At 37.5% G+C, this 19,853-nt stretch overlaps 1 protein-coding gene across 1 annotated transcript in view; it reads right to left on the reverse strand.

Annotated features, from left to right (window-relative positions):
* LOC127618490 (synaptotagmin-2-like) overlaps positions 1-15,342 on the reverse strand; it is a 120,172-nt gene extending 104,830 nt beyond the window's left edge. Inside the window, exon 1 of the mRNA XM_052090968.1 lies at positions 15,083-15,342. The gene's annotated coding sequence lies outside the window, so the exon portion shown is untranslated. The remainder of the gene's footprint in view (positions 1-15,082) is intronic.
* Between the last annotated feature and the right edge of the window lie 4,511 nt (positions 15,343-19,853).

Consider the following 19,853-nt stretch of genomic DNA (forward strand, 5'->3'; position numbering starts at 1 on the left):
CACTCAGCACTCATTGTTGCAGGGAACTTTAAAAAATGACTGATCTGAAAAACAGGACTCTGAACAGTCCTGGGCAGTTCATAGGCCTGCCATCTGAGGCTGACACTATTCCATAGGTATCTCACCTGACGGCCTGAAATGCTCCAGATTCTACAGCACATACTGTACCACTGTGGTTCACTTCTCTTCTGTTTTGGATTTGATCATCTGTTTATTTGGAGGAAAATGCTAAAGAGTGTGGTGATTAATTTATTTGATGGTGATTGGTTCTCCCCAGCTGTTCTCCTGGACACGACAAGCACTGCTGCTTGTGTGGAGAACCAAAGCCATCCATCACCAGCTCTGAAATGGCCACGCCTGAGAATAACTGCGAAATTGTGTCGTGCCATAACATGCTATTTGAAATTACACACCCACATTCACAAAAGAAAACTTCATACATTTGTGGCACAGAGATAAAATTATGGGGAAGAACACCAGATTCGGATTAAAGAGTAAAGAGTAAAATAGAGACCTAAATCAGGTTATAGATACAATATACTGTAAAGACCAGGGATTGGCAATCTATGGCACATGTGCCAGCATTGGCACGCTGAGGGGTAATCAATGGCACGCCAGAAACTGAGAGAAAGATGTAGAGAAGACTAATTTATATAAATTCCGCACCTGCATTCCAATCTTGATGTAATACTTCCTCATGATCACGCAGCATGTTTTCATGAGCTGAACAAAAAGTAAAAATGTGACGAGGCTCCAACAGACTCGTGCAGCACGTGCAAGCCATTCGCGCATCTCAAGCCGGCAAGGCTTCACTTCCGGTTAATCATGCGAGTGCTCTCTTTTCTTTAGCCCTCTCTGCCCCATTCACAGTGTTTATTGAGCTCCTCCCCTTCGGGCAGGACCTACCACCCCACCTCTTCCACGTACAGCTGGTGAGCCCACATGACGTGATTGCCACATGTTAACCTCCCCTTTGGGCAGGATGTGGTCTCTGCAGTGTCTATTCCCCCTGAAAGAATAGAAAAGTAAAACAACACCTTTGCCAGTGCGAATAATAGCGTTAGTTGGACTATCTGAATCTAATACTCTGTGGAGAGACAAAAACATAGAGAGAAAAGGCTGCAGGAGTGCAGTGTGCTCCGATGCTAGTGATGTCTATTGGATTGGTATGTGGGGAACTACAGGACATCTTTTTGAGCGTTGGGGGAGAGTATGTGCAGACCGGTGCACCTGCACGCTGCTGGCTTGCACCTGCATCAGCAGTCCACGTAACACAGTTCAGCAGTTGTGGCGTTTCGTATAAGGAACCCTAGTGTCACTACATCGACACAACGTCGAGTGAGTGACAGAAGGGTAATGTCTTGGTTACTGTCATAACCTCCATTCCCTGATGGAGGGAACGAGACGTTGTGCCTTCTTGCCATAATGCTGTACTACCCGCTTAAATGACCCTTTCTCGGCTCCTCAGCACAAAACCTGAATGAGTGCTTGCGAGCCAGCTCCTTTTATAACCGTATGTCCGGGGGAGTGGCATGCAAAATCCACTCGCCAATTCTCATTGGCCTTTCCTCAAAGATCTGTTGTGTTTAGGGCTCCCAAGTGTGACCCCTATTGTCACTACATTGACACAACATCTCATTTCCTCCATCAGGGAACGGAGGTTACGACAGTAACCAAGACGCTTTACTTCTCATTATGTTGATTGTGCTTTTACATGCAGTATGCAGGTGTATAATCCCACACAAACACACACCTGCAGTGAAGTCACTGTCAAAGTGTGAATATGTATCCCCAGTTTTCTCATGGTTCTTTAATCTTGTGGTTGAATCAACAATCAATCAAGGCCAAGGAAGGAAAGGACAGGAATAATCAATTCTCATTTAACAGCCATGTAGGTATCAAGTGAACTGCTCTTAAAGTCCACACATTACTTGACCCTTTCAAAGACAATGTGGACAGTTCCTCAAATGGCCAGACATATAGATAACACATTGTTAATAAGGGTTGGATACTCTGCTCAGTGTTGCTGGTCTTAAAAACATGTACATTTTCAGCAGATTTTCAAGTTAGACTAACAGTTTGTAACATATGATTTTAATTTATAGTTGAATGATTCTAGCAAACTTAATATATTCTGCATCTTCATTTGTATCTTAGTGATAAATAGAGAATCTGATTTATGTGACATGTATTTATGAAATGCACACTAAAATAATCTCATACTTCACTGCTGAACAATTTCAATTTAATTTGACTTATGAGATAATATAGCTGATATCAGTGTAACAACAGCTTTTTAAGAGGAGATTATTTTTCCAATAACTTCTCTATTTATTATTTCTCTCCTGAAAGAACAAACATTTGCTGGATCTGTTTGTCATATAAGATGCAAAGAATGGCAGAAAATGTGCTAAAGTCTTTCCATATTTGATGTGTCATATCACTGGCAATCCAATTTGTTGGGTCTATTTTTCTTTCTAAATGTTTATTTTATTTTTAACATCTCTGTTCTTTGCTGTAAAATAGATTTTTACATTTGAAGATAATATGAGCAGTGCAAGCCAGTTGTCAGGGAGTTGTGGGCGGTTGTTAGGGCCTTGCTAAGTGGTTCTAGGGTGTGCTGGGTGGTTGCTACATGGTTAAAACTGGCCAAAGTCAATGTGATTTTGGTCTCTGGCTTGAATCTAAGACTTTGAGATATTTTTTGCCCGTTTTATCATCTGCCAGGATAAAATCATAAGTCTGATTGCTTAGTAAAGTAATAGCACATCTCTCATCAACAAGCCACATGATTTGAGGTATCATTCATGTCTGTAGTACAAGTTGTGTGGGATGAGTTATGTGCTGTAATTTATCAAAATAAAGCTACAAAGTTTGTAGTCTGATGAGCACCAAACCCCAACACATCCATAAACACACTTTCTGCAACTTTTTAGACATGGAAAAGATTTGATACTGTTTTCTGTTGTATTTATCTGTCAGTTCAATGCTAAAATTACAGGACTGCTATGTGTATAGTCTTCATTTGGCATTCATGTCCTGGGAGGCTGGTCCCTCTCGCTTTCTCTTTTGTAGCTTTGATCAATGATTCCTTTGCGCTCTCCTGCCTCACACGTCCATTGCTCTGGTAGGCAGCAGATGGTGGATGTGGAGAACATTTACTACAGAACAGAAACCTTACAGTCTTTGCAGACTTTAATTCACCTCATTGATGCCCTCAGACCAAATGTCTATATCTAAACCTAAATCATTTTATGAAGCTGTTTTACTAACATGTCCCTATGAATCTATGCATTATTAATTATATAATATGAAGTCTTAAGATGGAAACCATTTCATTGCAATTGTTATGACCACAGAACAGGGTTTCCAGCCCTTTTGACTAATTAATTTCCCTGACATTTCAAAGTTGTTCTTGGTTATATATATATATATATATATATATATATATATATATATATATATATATATATATATATATATATATAAGCCAAATTTCATAATTCTTACAGCCCTAAGTAGGACCAATTACTTACTTTTATTTTGCAAGAATTGCATTTATCTTTGATTTGATATATCTGCTCTGATGAAATTAGAAACAATCTTATAATAAGGTAACAGTGTGCTGAGAGCAGTTAATGCAATAAAATTGCATGTCTTATTTCCAAGAATTTCTTCATAAAAAGTACTAAAGTATTTATTAATAGAACCGTTAATAAATTGGAATCATATTTTGCCAATTTCTATGATTTTCATTACTATTTGTAACTTTTTTCACTTAAGAAGTGTAGGAATTTAGCCAACACTCTCCAAATGCCCTGCCCTGGTGCTCCATCACAGTTCCATTCAAGTTAATGTGAGGATTTAAAGTTTCAAAGCTGACTTTTCAAAGCTCTTCAGCCCATTCAACGGTCTTACAACCAAATCATCTTGTTCAAGCCACAACATTATTTATTACACTGTATTTTCACAGCTGAGGGGAACTGCTTTAAGGATGCTCTGTGGGCATGGTCACGCATTGTACATTTTGTGTAAAACTAAGTCTTGAGGTTTAGAGAAATTAGAAATACCAGTGTGCAAATCTGTTATATATATTAAGGTGTAATTCAAAACATGAATCCATTCAGGGAGAATTTGGGAGAACTCCCAAAATTTGGGATGCAGGAAATGAGATACATTGCAAAAGACATGCAGGGGACAGCGTGAAGCCTTTCGAGAATACTGTCCTTTTGAAGGACTGCCCTTTTGCTTGAATATGAATTGATGGCAGCAATGCTAATATTCCCTCCAGTCTGTACTCTCCTCCCATTGTCACAATGGTTGCTGTTGTGTTCCTCTGAGAACACACTGAGATAAGCATAATGTACAAAGGAAATACAATTATAGCAAAGCATCAGAGGACTCCCTTTGCCAGCACAGAATCACTCAATCATGCTTGCACTAAGCTCCACCTCTGACTCCTCCCCTCTGCCTTCTCTTTGGATTAATTATGCAGCTCACTGCAGCATTTTCAGCAGTGTTGCCTGCAGTTTTATCTGGCCACAACTCCTCGTTCCCCTCTCCCTTTCTTTCTTTCCTTCTCTCAATCTTTTTGCTATTCTTACTGCCTCTATTCTTGGAGATCTAAATTTGATTATATTCTTCCCTTTCTCTCTCTCTCTCTCTCTCTCTCTCTCTCTCTCTCTCTCCTTAATTCCCTGCTTTTCTTGCAGCACCATAACATGAAATAAGGGTGCAATTCAAAGCTAATTTGAAAACACATTCTGCTGCACACACTCAGAAAGCTTCAAGCACTGACATGCTGAAAGCAACATAATCAAGGGAAACTACTCTACTCTCATCATCTAATGCTTGGACGAGAGCATTTAACAACATTACTGTCTCAATTTGGCTAATTAAAGCAGATGTTCAACAATAAATATGCCAGTAAATAATACAAGTTTTGTCATCCCTGTTAAGTTTGATTATATGTCTGAGCTCATTCCATTATTTCTCTCCTTCGAAAATATTTAAATCGGTACCAAAATGGACAATAAGATTAATGACAGGATAATTTTATCATACACCGTGACATAACGACATGTATCAGAGAGGCGGTTGGTCTTTACTTTGCAGCACTCAAGCAGTTTTATTCATGCTTACATTTTTATGTTACTAAAAAAGAAAGAAACATTTGTATTTATAAGGAAAACAGGGCCAAGTCAATCTGATTTAATGTAATGTCACAGTGTCCTAACTAGACATGCTGTGATAAAGTGACACACGATAAAAGGTCTCTCTTCTGTGTTAAAGGAATATTCCAGGTTCGATACATGTTAAGCTCAATCAACAACATTTGTGGCATAATGTTGATCTGTAAACGTTAAAATACTCACCGTTTCAAAAGTATAGCCACAAGACTGATTTTAGTGTTATAAAATCGCTTACTAAATTGGTTAACAATGATTTAAACAATTTTACAGCTCAAACAGGAAGCTTTAACAGAATAATTAATGTAAGTGCTTTTATAAAATTATAAGCTTCACATTTCTGTCTTTAAACCCTCCAAAAATTGGCCCCATTCACTTCCACTTCACACATCGTTTTTTTGTTTGTTTTTTTTTTTAAAGAAAAATAGGGATGAGTTGAATTGATTTTTCTGTGGTAATTGATATTATGCTACAAATGATGTTGATTTAGCATAACTTTTATTGACCCGGAATATTCCTTTAATCAGTGTTTTTGTCTAAACCAGCAACACCCACGACAAGTGACACAACAATCTATCTATTGCTAGGTTTCTATTTTCACAGCATCCCACAGGTCCAAAATCCTGCTTCTCATAACTGTACCTTAAAAATTCTAAATGTACTTATTGTGCTGCATCGCACAGCATTTTTACGTTCAGTGTGGACAAACAAATTGCTTGTCTCTGGAATCTGATTTCATTGCATCTTGTTAGGACAATGTGTCACTCTCGCATCTGTATATCTTTGATGAAATCACTTGTCTAAGGTATTTGGGCAAAGCAGACAAAGAGAGAGGCTTGTTCTGAAATAGTGTCAGGGAGCCTGGTTGCACAGATTTTCACCAGTCCGCCTGGAAACATTGTCCTGTTTACAAAGTACTGAGTACCGATCATTACATTTGGACAGAAAGTCTGGTAAAAAAAAGTCAGTGTTCTTCAATGTTTTCAGTAAAACCATTTGTGGACTGATATTGCTGTACAATTATTTGAATTAGCATAGTTTATTCCAGAGTTTAAACTGAATTTGGAAATGTTGCATTTGAATAACATTCACAGACAGATATCGATCACATACAATAAAGGCCTAGTGCATCAGTTCAGTCATGACAACTCTCGGAAAGACTTAGCATGTGAATGTGGGTATGACATAGGGCTCACAATTATGAAGAAAATCATAATTTCCGATTATTTTCTTTGATATTGTAATTCAGATTATTCATTTCAAAAATATAATTTATATTAAAATTAATTAATTGTGCAGCCCTAGAATGACATATTGATAGGATATTGGTCTTGGCGGACTAGATCTGCAAACGCTGCTCCTGCAGCAGAGCAAGTAAGGAGACTTCCGAATGCTAGAAAATACACATACATACTGAGTTTGCAATTGGCTGCTGCTGCTGCACAATTATACAAAACACAAATAGACATGACAAACAATCCACCCCAACCAAGCAGATCTATCACCAATACTTTTGTACTGCTGCTTCTCAGAAGAGCCAAGTAAACTGAGTGTATGCTAGCTTGTTGTGTCTTGGTTACAGGTGAAATGGCGTAACACTAATGAACTAAACATCTATGTGTTCCTCGGCCTGCTTAGCCAAAGAGTTTAAACAGCTAGTGGCCAATTTCATCATGTGTACCAGAGGCAGGAAAATCCAAAGATTATTTAACTAGTCAATAAAACTAGCAATGTGTGAATTTATTTAATCTAATTTCCTAAGATAGCAATGTGTGCCAGAAAGACTTGACTAAGGCTCACCTTGATAAAGCCCTAGCAATCCACCAGAGCAAATAGTATTTGAGAAAAAAAAAAGATATTGCAGTGTGCTGCAGAGGAACCAGCTTATTTGCAAAACCAAGCCATTTAAATGTTAGACACAGAGAGAGAGAGATGCAATTTGACTGGATACCTGATAACAAGTCAGATGATGAGCCGACTGGCTTAACATGTCACATATGAGCAAGCCAATTGGCTAAGAGATTACAAGTCAAAAAGCCTACAGTATCAGTTTGCACTAAATAGAGTTGCATGGCTGAACTTTGGTAATTTACCTTTCTAAAATACATTTACCGTAGTTCTGACAATTCAGTCTGAGTCACACTTTGTTACATAAAATTAATATATCTGAAATGGGTTCAAAAGAAAATTTGTCAACTGTATGCACTGCTGCCTATCACACTTTCACAGACCTTGCAAAAAGATGCATTGTCAGTTTCCGAATTGTTTCTTGGTGACATACATTTTCTGCGTGTTTCTTTTTTATCGAATCATTGTGCCAAACTGTTTTAAGAATAAATTGTGATCATATTTGACATTACTCAAGTTCTCTTATCTTCCAGCTTTGTGAGAATGTGTATTTCTATATGATACCATTAGTAGTAACAATCTGTCAATGTCAATACAACAAGTATTTCTCATGAGTCTCATGTGAAATTTTTGCAAAAGCCTGTTGAACTATGATAAAAATATGAGATTTGGATGATGTAAAAGTTTTCAACCGTGTTCCTTTCAGTAATATGAGATTTGGATAATGTAAAGTTTTCAACCGTGTTCCTTTCAGTAATATAATTACAACTTTCATCTCCATTATTCTCAAATGATTGACATATATATTCTACATAATGAATACACAGATAACTGAATTAGAGGGTCTAAAAAATACATCTGTAAAAATACAATTCATGTGTAAAAGCACATGAGTATCACTTCACATATGCAACTTGTGCTTGTTTTATATCTGTTGAGCTTGCAAATCATATGCATTAAAATGTCAGACATTCAAATGTAATGTAGCTGTATTGAAATTTTATTAAAGTCTACCTTTCTACATATAGCCTTTTGAACATATATTTTAATGAGTTGGTACTGGAAGGAATGCACTTCTTTCATCTTTACTTTGGCACTGAGTAGGTTGACAGGGCAAACTTGGTTCAAAATATGGGAATTATAATTGCTTTGTTGCTCTTTATCACTCTGTAAGATAAAAAAAACAGCATCTAAAACAGTGTTTCTCAATTCTGGTAATGGAGTACAAAAACAGCACATTTTAATGTCTCTCTTATGTTATCCACTTGATTAAATGCATCAGTTCATTAGTAGACACTCCAAACCTGAAATGGGTCTGTCAGACAAGGGAAACATCCAAAAAGTGCATTGCTGGTGTTCTCAAGTACCAGGACTGAGAAATACTAATCTAAGAGCATTTGAGGTACATAAAGACAATGCGTTACTAAGTGAACTGAAAGGTGAAGTGCACAATTGATATGCTATTATACCATCACAAAGTCAAATTGCAAAAATAGTGACATGTTTTCAAACAATGTCTGTCTTCTGTTAGTTGGCCAAACAGACAGTCGTGTCCCAAATTGCAGTGGTGTATGAAGTACCTGAAAGCCACACTTAAGTAAAAGTACAGATGTCTTACCAGAAGATGGCTTTGGTAGAAGTCACCTATTAGAATATTACTTGAGTAAAAGTCTTAAAGTATATTATGTTAATTGTTCTTAAGTATCAAAAATAATTTTCTAATATTAAATGTACTTAAGAATTGAAAGTAAAAGTAGATGCTGTTAATACAGTTTTTTATTCTTTTTAAGCATGTACACCACCTTAAAAATTATACTTGAAGAAAAAAGAGGATTCCAAGCTGAATATTTCTTTGAATTCCTCTCGAAAGGAGCTCAGTCTCTAGCAGCTTTGTCAGGGTCAACGTGTCATTAAATTGCCAATTTGAAAAACTTTCAGAGTAAACAACTCACTTCTGCAGTATGGTCTTCTGCAGTATGGCGGAGCATTAATGTTGTACTATACACAGTTTGAGCAAAAAACAGCAACAAGGTCGTGTTCAGTTTTAACTTGGTTTCTTCCATTTGGTATTCTTTGAAATGAAAAAATGGCAAAATGTTTATGGTAAGCAAAGAATAAACAAATACCAATGCAGTTTCAAATCTAAAAAAAAGGACTGTTTAATTTGAATTTGCGAAGGCACTGTGCAAAATTGTTCATCTAAAGATTTAGTCACACAATTCATACGATTCTTTATTCCAACCTGAAAAGCATCCACCAGAGGCTTGCAGTACTTCAATGGCAACTTGACTTGGTCAAGTTTGATGGTCAGCAGGTTGATGGTTGAAAGTAGCCTCACCATCTGGGCATTTGATTCTGCTTGCAAGATGTTGGTTGCCTGGGCGACTGGGCTCATGGCAGCAGCATACTCTGTAAGGAATGCGAGTTCAGCTGGATTAAACCTGTGATGAAAACAAAAACAGCAACACTGTTTTATAACACTATATAACCATTTCATCGTATTCAACAAAATATTGCTGGATGAGTAATGAACTAAAATGGACCAATGATAAGTGAAAGTTGGGATACACTGTGAAACAGTTAGTGCCCCAGAAATGGTGAGGAAACACATTTACAATTCTAAAGACATTTAGTTAAATTATGATGACATAATAAAACATACATAATTCTTACTTACATTGGAATATTTACATAATTCTTACTTACATTGGAATATTTAAGTCTGTGCAGATGATGCTGATGGCCACCTCACCCTTGTCTTTGATTATCCTCAGCAGTCTTTCCACTGCCAGGAACAAGGAATTCCACCTGGTAGCATTTGGGCGCAGCAGCTGGAGGGAGCAAGAATCTTCAACAGTTTCAGCTGCAAGTGTGGATCTTCCATTTGTTCCAAAGTGCATTTCACTTGCCAAATGTTGAATGATACACTTTCTTGTATGCCTCATTGGATGTTGCTTTCATGACATCAACCGTAGCTATTACGTTGATTAGGTGATAAACACAGTGCTGGTGCTTTGGGAGCTGGAACTCAGAACCATCATCGTCATTCAGAAGTGCTGACACAGCAACAAACTCCACTTCTTCAACCCCCTCTTCTTCTTCATCCTCTCCTAGTTGAGATGCTATCACTTTCGACTACATTGTTGTTCTCATCTTCACCAAAAACTTGGAAAGCTATTATGTAGTTAGAGCCATTATCTGTTGTTGTTCTCAGAATCTTTCCCCAAATTTCAAACTCGGAATGGATGTCATTCGGGGTGTTTGCCAACACATTGAATTTGTGCGAACCTCTCAGTTGTTTACAGGCTAGGGCTGCTGAGCATTTTTTGAGACTATCTGGGTCAATCCAATAGCCAGACCACCAGATCGGTGGTGGTGGTGGCGATATGGTCAACTCCCCTCATGGCCTCGGTCACCGTCTTCATCATTCCTTTGGAGGAATCAATCGTGGAGTGCAGCACCAGCTGTGACATAATTTCTCTATTAGGCTGCAGTTCCTTCACAAAATCTCTAAATGGTTTTTGTTCACGTACTTCACAACCGCTTTGTCAATGGTGTAATGAGTCTAAAAAGCCCTTTTTCTCTTTGTTGATGTCAGCTCTCCATATTGTTAAGGTGGTGTACATGCTTTCTCTGAAAAGGTGAGAGCCAGACATTTTCAAAGCATAGCAACTTTACAACAGGATTTTAAAGCTACTAAACAACACTAACAGTCAATGACCATTATTTAACATATTACTTTTACCCAATTTGCAACTACAAGTATGTTATGGTGTGCATCAACTAACCCTAGTTTGTGTCACTGATGTAATCATTGTTTCATTTTTAAAAAGTCCATTCACTTTTATTAATACCATAAGCCTACATTTGAGATAAAGCCCAATAATCTATTTCTACTGAATTTTGATTTAATTAATTCAAAGTATAACTCAAAGAGAGTATGGCACTTTTGAAGACATGCATAATCCTAAACACTTTTTGTAACCTGCCACTACCACAAATATGTCCTGCACCGGTATAAAATATAAGTTACATTACTTAGAGTTTTGTGTTGAATTCATTCCTACAAAATTCAGTGGTAAACTGAAGATTTGTGATTTGAATGTAACCACCAATTGCTGATTACAGCAAAGATTAGCTAATGTTGCTGGTTACATCTGAACAGGCGTATTGTTACCTAAATAACATTAACACTGCGACTTCATGGGAGAAATCTTAACTTACCTCAATGTGTTTATTGGGGTTGGATGGGGAGTTTTTAAATGCCAATATTTCCGTATCTTTGGGTAAGCATGTGAGGCATTTCATCCGGTATGAAGGATCTTTCACTACAACATAAGAAAAAAATTCTCGAAAATATGGCCATGGGTGTGGGTGTTCGTCTTCTTCAACAAACATCATTTGTCACCTGAGAAGCAGGTGCCGCCGCTATTTCTGCTTCCATCATGAAATTGTTACTCATCTCTTCTCATGTTGTCGCTAGCATCTGACATGCCTGGGCTTGAGTGGAAACTTAACTGTGTTTTATTTATGAGCACTTGTTTGCACTTACGCATTAATGTGATTAACCAATGACCTAACATGCAAGCTAGGACCTGAACACTGATTCGTCAAACCTGCTTGCTTGTAGTCTGTGTTCTTCCGATTTTATTTTGTAGTAATGAAGATGCTTAGGGGAAATGCATCAGCGTAAAATTATACATTCTATTTAGGAAATGTAGTGGAGTAAAAGTGAAAGTTGACAAAAATATAAAAACTTTACATTACACCACTGGTGGATTTACCTGAAAAGTGCAAACACTGTGGCAATTTGGCAATCAATGTCTTACATAGAGTATCTGTCCTGTATCTGGAACAAAATATATGAATGTTGGAGAAACACACACACACACACAGTTGTGTTTCCATGTTTTATGGGGACTTTCCATAGACATAATGGTTTTTATACTGTACAAACTTTATATTCTATCCCCTAAACCTAACCCTACCCCTAAACCTAACCCTCACAGAAAACTTTCTGCATTTTTACATTTTCAAAAAACATAATTTAGTATGATATATAAGCTGTTTTCCTCATGGGGACCGACAAAATGTCCCCACAAGGTCAAAAATTTCGGGTTTTACTATCCTTATGGGGACATTTGGTCCCCACAAAGTGATAAATACACGCTCACACACACACACACACACACACACACACACACACACACACACACACACACACACACACACAGAGAGAGCGAGAGAGAGAGAGAACCTGGAGCTTTGAATGTGGTCATCATCCCTTGCAGCAAGACCTGCTGTGGCACCATATCTGTATCTGAGTGATGAGCTGACTCCTTTAGAACATGTATCTCAGAGCACAAAAATGTTAGACAGGACTTTTTTGGGGGGGGGGTCAAATGCATTATGCATTCTATACATTATTCATGAGTCCAAGTTGACACTAATACTTTTTCATTAGCAAAATAAAATTATTTTGCAACATTTACACCTCCATCCACACTAGAACAACATGTTCCAAGACCATATTCTGAGTCTTTCGCTCTCAATTACAGCATATTTTGGAAAACAATTACGTTAGGTTATGTTTTGTTTTGATAATAACTACATTGGGGATCGAAGGTCTGAGACTACACTGATATTATAAACAGGTTTTAGGTTTAGAACTTTAACAATTTTTAAAACAAAGAAATGGTATGATGATAAATGCAGTGTTGTAGTCAAGACCAGCTCATCCGAGTACGAGTCCACTTGAGAAAGATTTTGTTTTACAGTTGAAGTTCTTTTTAATTTGACAAAAGAACTAAAAAAACATTGTGAAGCTCCAGTATGAGATGCTAAAATCACAGTGATTAAAGACGTCCCTCTAGCACATATCTACAGTAAAACAACAGAAACAACATCGTGAACAGACTAAAACACATGAAAATGGTCCTTATTCATACAACATAGCACTAGTTAAAGTTTCTTAAAGCTACAAAATAGTGGCCTTGTTTAAAATTACTGTAGGTTAATATTCTCTTCATCCAGCATTGTACAGTACAGTATTTGGTCTCTCACCAGATACTGATTGTTCTGATTCTACACAGCCGACAGGACACACATCCTCCCAAATGTGCTCTGAGTGAATATGGAGGCATTTCATGCTGTTTGGTCATGACACGTGTCATAGCCATTGATATTGTCAGTCAGAGAAATGTTTTTCAGATAAGTTGTAGCACTCATGGAATGTATTTTGAATGGACTTCACTGGTTTTGGGGAAAAGTCAGATTCAACACTTTTCGAGACCTAATGCTCCCAAGTCCATGACATACCCAAAACCATATCCTGAGACAAAATCCAATCTCGAGTACTGCAACACTGGTAAAATGTGTAAGAATTATTTTTTAAGATTTGGCATTATATCTAGGTCACAAATCAAATGCAAGTAAATGTGTGACATTGACCATGGTAACTCCTTAGTACAAAAGGTCAGATTTCCTTGCTTCCATTGACACATACAAGATGCTCTTTGGAACATTCTCCGATCTTGCTGGATTACATGGATCATCAGGGTGTGCAAAGACTTGTGGACTTTATGCCAGCTCAAGTGCATGCTGTCATTAAAGTAAATGGAAATGTGTATTAAATTAATAAAAGCAACAACAATATCAAAGCAAAATAGAAGCATTTCCACTGGTGGTATCAGACTGTTGGACCCCACTGCATTTGCATTAATGAGAAAGAAGAAGAAGAATGTTTTAGAGTGTGTATGCTACACTGTCAATGGGGGCTGGGTACTGCAACATACCGCAGTGCTTGAAGCTTTCAGCACACCCACTCGATCATCCTTCATCTCTCTCTCCCTCTCTCGCTCTCTCTTTCTCACCCACAGTGCCCTCTGTCTTTTATGTTCCTGTACCATTCTTTCTTTCTCCAGAACATGCTCCTCCTTCTATCTTCTGTCCTACATTACAGTATCATGCTTGCCTCTTCTATAGTCCTTTCACAACATCCTTTCTCATGCTCATATAGCTACTGAACGCACTATGAAGGAAACAATGCATACACAAAACACATACACATTTCCCCTAATGTAGTAACTTGTACAATACACCTTTGCTGCCCCAGGATTAATCAGCGTGCCAACAAGCGCAGCAGGAAGGGGATTCTCACCTGAGCAGTTGTACTCATTATCTAATGGATTTGTTGCCCATTGCAGGAGGTTGGGGCGACACCTTCACCTGAGAGTATTTACTAAAATCTGTAACAAGATCAAACCTAATTGCCTTTTTGACTTTCATGACCCCCATAAAATGTCATTATTTAAGGCCATTAAGGTCTAAACCCAGACTCAGGGGCAAACAAGAAAATATATTTCAGAGTAGTTTCATCTACTGTAGAAATATATCCAAAAACACTCCCACAGAAATGTTGCTTGCTAATTGTACTTTATCTTTTTTATGTACAGCTAGAATTGTTTGTCTTTGAGAATATGCTAAATGCTAATTGGTTATTGTTTATTTTTTATTAAATTTTTACTAAAATATGGCGCCCTCTACTGGTCTGAAAACATCATAGCAACCTCTGATGTACAAAGAGATCAGAATATCACCCTCAATACATCTTCAAATCAAAGCAATATTTAACATCACCTAGATTGTTTAGATTCTTCGGCTGAATCCTGCTCCAGTCAATAATGCAAATACCTGTTTTCTCAGAGTTGTGCCATACAATTAGCTAGTTAAATATCAAATTAATCACAAAACGTCTATATTGTAATCCTTAGTATTACTGTATATAAGTATGTTCTAACGTTTTTATACTGGATGTTCCAATTACTAAAATCTATAATACTCTAGTACAGTCATATGCAACATCCTGTAGATGTTATTTAGCTTAAAATTAAGAGGTTATTATAATTTTTTTTTAAATAGCACAAACTAAGACCATCAAAAAGTACAAAAATGTAATCTCTGTAGGCATTCTGGTTCTCTGCTTTTCTTTTAACACTTCACACATTTTGTCAGTGCAAGCAGCATATTTTAAAACGGTCACTTACCATACATGCTGTGTGTCCCGAAGAGAAACTTAATACGGTGTGAAGCCAAAAGCCTTAGAGAATCAGTGGATTGCCTTCAAATGTTCTCTCTTCAAGTGTCATTAAAGATAACACATGGACTTCAGATCTAACCTGCATCTAACCTTAGTCATCCGGATGGATGAAGTTCTGCTTCATCATTCAAGCTAAACTGATGTAGAGCTTAAAAGATCAGTTGAAGATGAAAGAAAGAACATACATAGCAGGATCTTTCCTTTGCGCACTCACCCCTTCAATATTTTACTGCTGTACTTACCAGCAGTGTCTTCTGATTGGCTGAGCTGCTGCACAGTAATGGATGCTCTCGCCTTTAATTGGATGGAGACAATTTATGAGGCCTGTCCAGCTCTTTTCCTGTTCCCTCTCTCCCATGCTCACAAACACACACACACACACACAGTATAGCTGAGCTCTGCAATATCAGAATATACAGGAAGTGAATTAAATGAGGTACAATATGTGGGAAAGGGCAGTGAACACAAGGGAGAGAGATCACTACAAATAATTGACCAAAAGACATTTAAACTGCTGTATGTATTTAAATATATACAGTATATATAATTTAAGCAATATCACACAGGCAAGAGTGCAATATGGCCCTACATCAGCACTGCTGTGATTTGGACGCAGGCCGAGTGCCGTAGGTAATCACAGCAGTGCTGATTTAGGGCCATATAGCATGATTGTGAGTGTGATATTGCTTATATACAACAGTTCAATGAAGGAAAAACCGCGTAAGGTCATAAAAACGCATTTGTGCATGGAACTACTTTTTTACGAGAAGGATCAGAATCTGCCGTTGCTGGTTCAAAACAAATGATGCGTCCAAGCCTCCGTTAGTAATTCAAAAATTTCACTTCATAAATAGTATCATGGCTTGAGCTGTTTCTAACAAGTTATTGGATAAACAAAGATAGATGAAATAATCTTTCACTATAGAAACCGCAATGTCCTCTGCCATTTTGAACAGAATGTTTTCTCCAATGTGGAAACTCCAGTAAGTGGTAAGTAATGAGTTGTATAATTAATCAGTCTGTTGTGTCTCTCAGCTGTGATGAGCCATAATGCTGAAGTTGTTATTTTAAAGCAGTTTAAAGCTGTTTCCTAGCTTTATTTGTGTAGTGGTAGTAATACCAGCGATCACGGAATGCTGTTGTAGGTAAACAATGACTGACGGTTTCACTTCACATGTTACACACAAAAATTATTTTTTGCCACCACCTGCTGGCTAACATATGTAATGTCAAAAAATAAATAAAAAATAGATGTAAGAGACACTTATACTGTACAGTAACTCTTAATACATATCCACTAATATTACACTTTAGTTTAGAACAGCATGAACACAATGATACACACACAGTGAAGCATCCCAGTGCTGATGGTGTCACACATTTGTGCTCATAGAACGTCTAAACGTCCAATCAGATTCGAGGACCAGAACTAACTGTTGTGTATATATATATATATATATATATATATATATATATATATATATATATATATATATATATATATAAAGTGAAACAATGAAGTCACGGCATTGTCAATATATCAAAAACTAATCCTTTTTATTTTAAGCTAGTTGTTAGTCTATGTCACAATCATGAACAATAATGTGCTGCTTGCTATTGCTAGTCGAAGTCAGGTAAAATTGTGAGAGGGACATTCACATTCTAGAGAGCATTTGATTGGAGATAATTTTTATTCATGTGTGCAAGATGAGTCATCAACCTTTTTGGTCTGTTTTCATTGAAGAGAGATTGATTGAAATACTGTATATTGAATCGTGAAGTGTCTCACTCACACATTCAAAACAGCAGAAGACTTTTTCGCTGATGAACAATTAGTGGCATAAATCTTTTTCAAGAAACTAGTAAGCCTATTGTGTTACTAAAACAGAACATTTACACAATAGTGCACTTGATGTGAAGTGCACTGGGCTGCAAGGTCTCATGCCCCATCAACTTTGAAAACAAATGTTTATATACTGTATGCTTAAATATGTTGGTCCCAAAGCTTATTCAAGGCCCCTTCAACAGGGCATTGTGACTATGAGGGCCCACAGCACTCTTTTAGGAGACTTTTGCCTTCCTGTTTCTAATAAAAAATGTTAAGCAACTTTTTAAACTTATAATGCCGTGAGTTTCATAGTTGTACATGGCTTTCTAAAGCCTCTACATTATCATCACGATGTGTATGAGATGTTTATTGTCTCCTGGTGAAAGTTTTCATGCTGTACTGGAAGTAGAAGACTTTTTTATATAATTTTCCAACATCATGTTTTGATGCACTCATCTTTTTTATGTGAAATCTTTGAAATGTATTTTTATTTTGCGAAGTAAAATTAACAATTATGTTTATTTTGCTACTGATATATCAAAATTATATTTATTGAATTCACGCAACATGACAAATAGGTTTAAAGAGGTTTAAAACAATATATTTATGTTACTATTATTTCAAAATTTGGCTAGTTTTTAAGGATAAGCTTTATTATTTGTACAGTATAAAAGGGCTGTTGAACAAAAATATTTTGTTATACTATTCATTGCACATTTTCAGCCCTTCGAAAGCTCTTACAATGTAGGGTAAAGTCTTTGAAGGAAACAGTTGGTAGGGATGATCACTTCTGAATGGAAGCTGTTTCTCACACACACCTACTATACCACTTATCTCTTCTAATATGGCTTCTGAATACATTAATTTAACCGCTGGAGTCTTATGGATTACTTTACATATTTCCAAAAATCCTGCGTGATTTTTGCAGCTTCAAAATTCTGGTCACCATTCACATGCATTGTAAGGGCTGAGATATTTTTCTAAAAATCATTGTTTGTGTTCTACTGAAGAATCATGAAATGGCACTTAGCGTAAAGGTGCTCACTTTGCTCCATTGTGTCAGATTTTCTGTTCTTCATTGAACAATTTTGTCAAATACCGTGTTTGTTCCATCGACTCACGTCGAAGCAAGGTTTCTTTGTCCTCACTTTTAAGTGGAGAACGTGGTAAGGATGTTGTTTATACAGCATAAATTTCAGAGCAATTAATGTAGCCTTTTTACTAAACGTTACAGGGGTCCAACGGGGGCCGCTGTGCTTTTCATGGCTCACAATTTCTCGCCAAGAGGGTTATCCCCACCTGATCCATTTCCATGGCCTCTAAATTTGAAGCTCCTTGTGCAGGAGCCATTTGGGGTTTTCTGGCTCTGTGTCTGAGAAGTTAGAGTGCGAACAGACAATGGTTTATTTTACATTTTTGTCGCACTCCCCCTGAGCGAAGCATGAGTCTTGTCAGACATGCTCTTAGGCCTAGCAAGCCAGCCATTTTCTGACAATCAAAGCATGCAAAAGAGTTACCATGCATGTCTTGAGCCATTGCTATTAAAAATGCTTTATAGAGAATTCGTCGTCGGAAGGTAAGGAATACATCACTCTGGGAGAATACATCACTCTGGGAGAATGCACATGTATGGCAATGGAGGCCTCTGCCTTTCTCTCTTTCCCCTCCCTGTTCGAAGCGCACTGCAGAGGGGATCATGCAGGGACCATTGAACCTGGCCATAGTTTGTGATGGAGTGATGGTGAACCAACATGCGGAGTGCTTCATCGGAGCCATTATTCTTTCGTGATTCTATCAGAAGATGTGGTATTTTAATTTGATTTCTTTATCTTTCGCCCATTCCTGGACCACACGGCGTTCTGGCAAGACAAGAGATGTGCACTGCTATCTCTGCTCGATTTTTCCTTTTCAGTCAGCTTTTGGATCTACACATGATGGTTTTGCAGACCAACCCAGCTCATACATTGGAGCTAATATTGGCTCAGTTTGGAATTTCATTTTCATTTTCATTTTTTTTGGTCAAGGCGATGCTTTTGTTCCACGTGGATGTTTCGTGCTATCTAGGTACTACACATTATTCCCCCATTAATTGCTGGGACCGGTATAGTGTCTAACCCGTTTTTTTAAGTAAACAAATTTAGCTCAGTTTCTCCTGTAAAGTACGTTGTCAGATGAGCACTGAATATTTTCAGCTTGAGTTTTGTCTCTGCCTCCATTACCAAGAGTCTCGGGGCAAGCCTAATATAACACAATGTACGATAAAAATAGATCTACACACAAGCCTACATTCAATGAATGCAGTTGGACTGTATAAATGTTTCTGTTTCTCTCCTATCTGCCCTTTGGTCAACATTGGAATGAGTTTGCCATTGTACGTGGTTCGAAAGACCGACAACAAGAATATGGTTAATTTTTCCCCCGCAGCTTGCCGGAGAGCAAAAAAAAAAAAAAGGTCTGCTTCCCGAATTCAGCCTCTGTATCCATGACCAAGGGTTTTGAGATATGCACAACAGAATCCGATGTTCATCAAGGCATGTGTGTGCAAAGGCACACAGTGAACATAAGCACCACACGTTGTCCCCACATTCAGAATGCTGAGGCCATTGTGCGAGCCTGCTTGTTTTCTCAATCCCCCATGATTGCATTTTTCCCCATTTCTATGCTAGGGAAGATGATTTATTTGGCCTCCTCTACTGTAAACACATTCAGAGTGGCCGGCCTTTATAATTGCCTGGTCTAAATTGGCCTCCGTCTCCATGACCAAGAGTTTTGAGACATGCATAACATGATGTGCAAAAAACTAAAATGTCTCCAATGTGCATATATTTTGTCCCATTCAAAATAGCAGGGAAATGTTTATTATATCAGTGTCCCGTCTTAGGGCTTTAAT

This window comes from Xyrauchen texanus, chromosome 25 (genome assembly GCF_025860055.1).
Source record: "Xyrauchen texanus isolate HMW12.3.18 chromosome 25, RBS_HiC_50CHRs, whole genome shotgun sequence".
NCBI lineage: Eukaryota > Metazoa > Chordata > Actinopteri > Cypriniformes > Catostomidae > Xyrauchen > Xyrauchen texanus.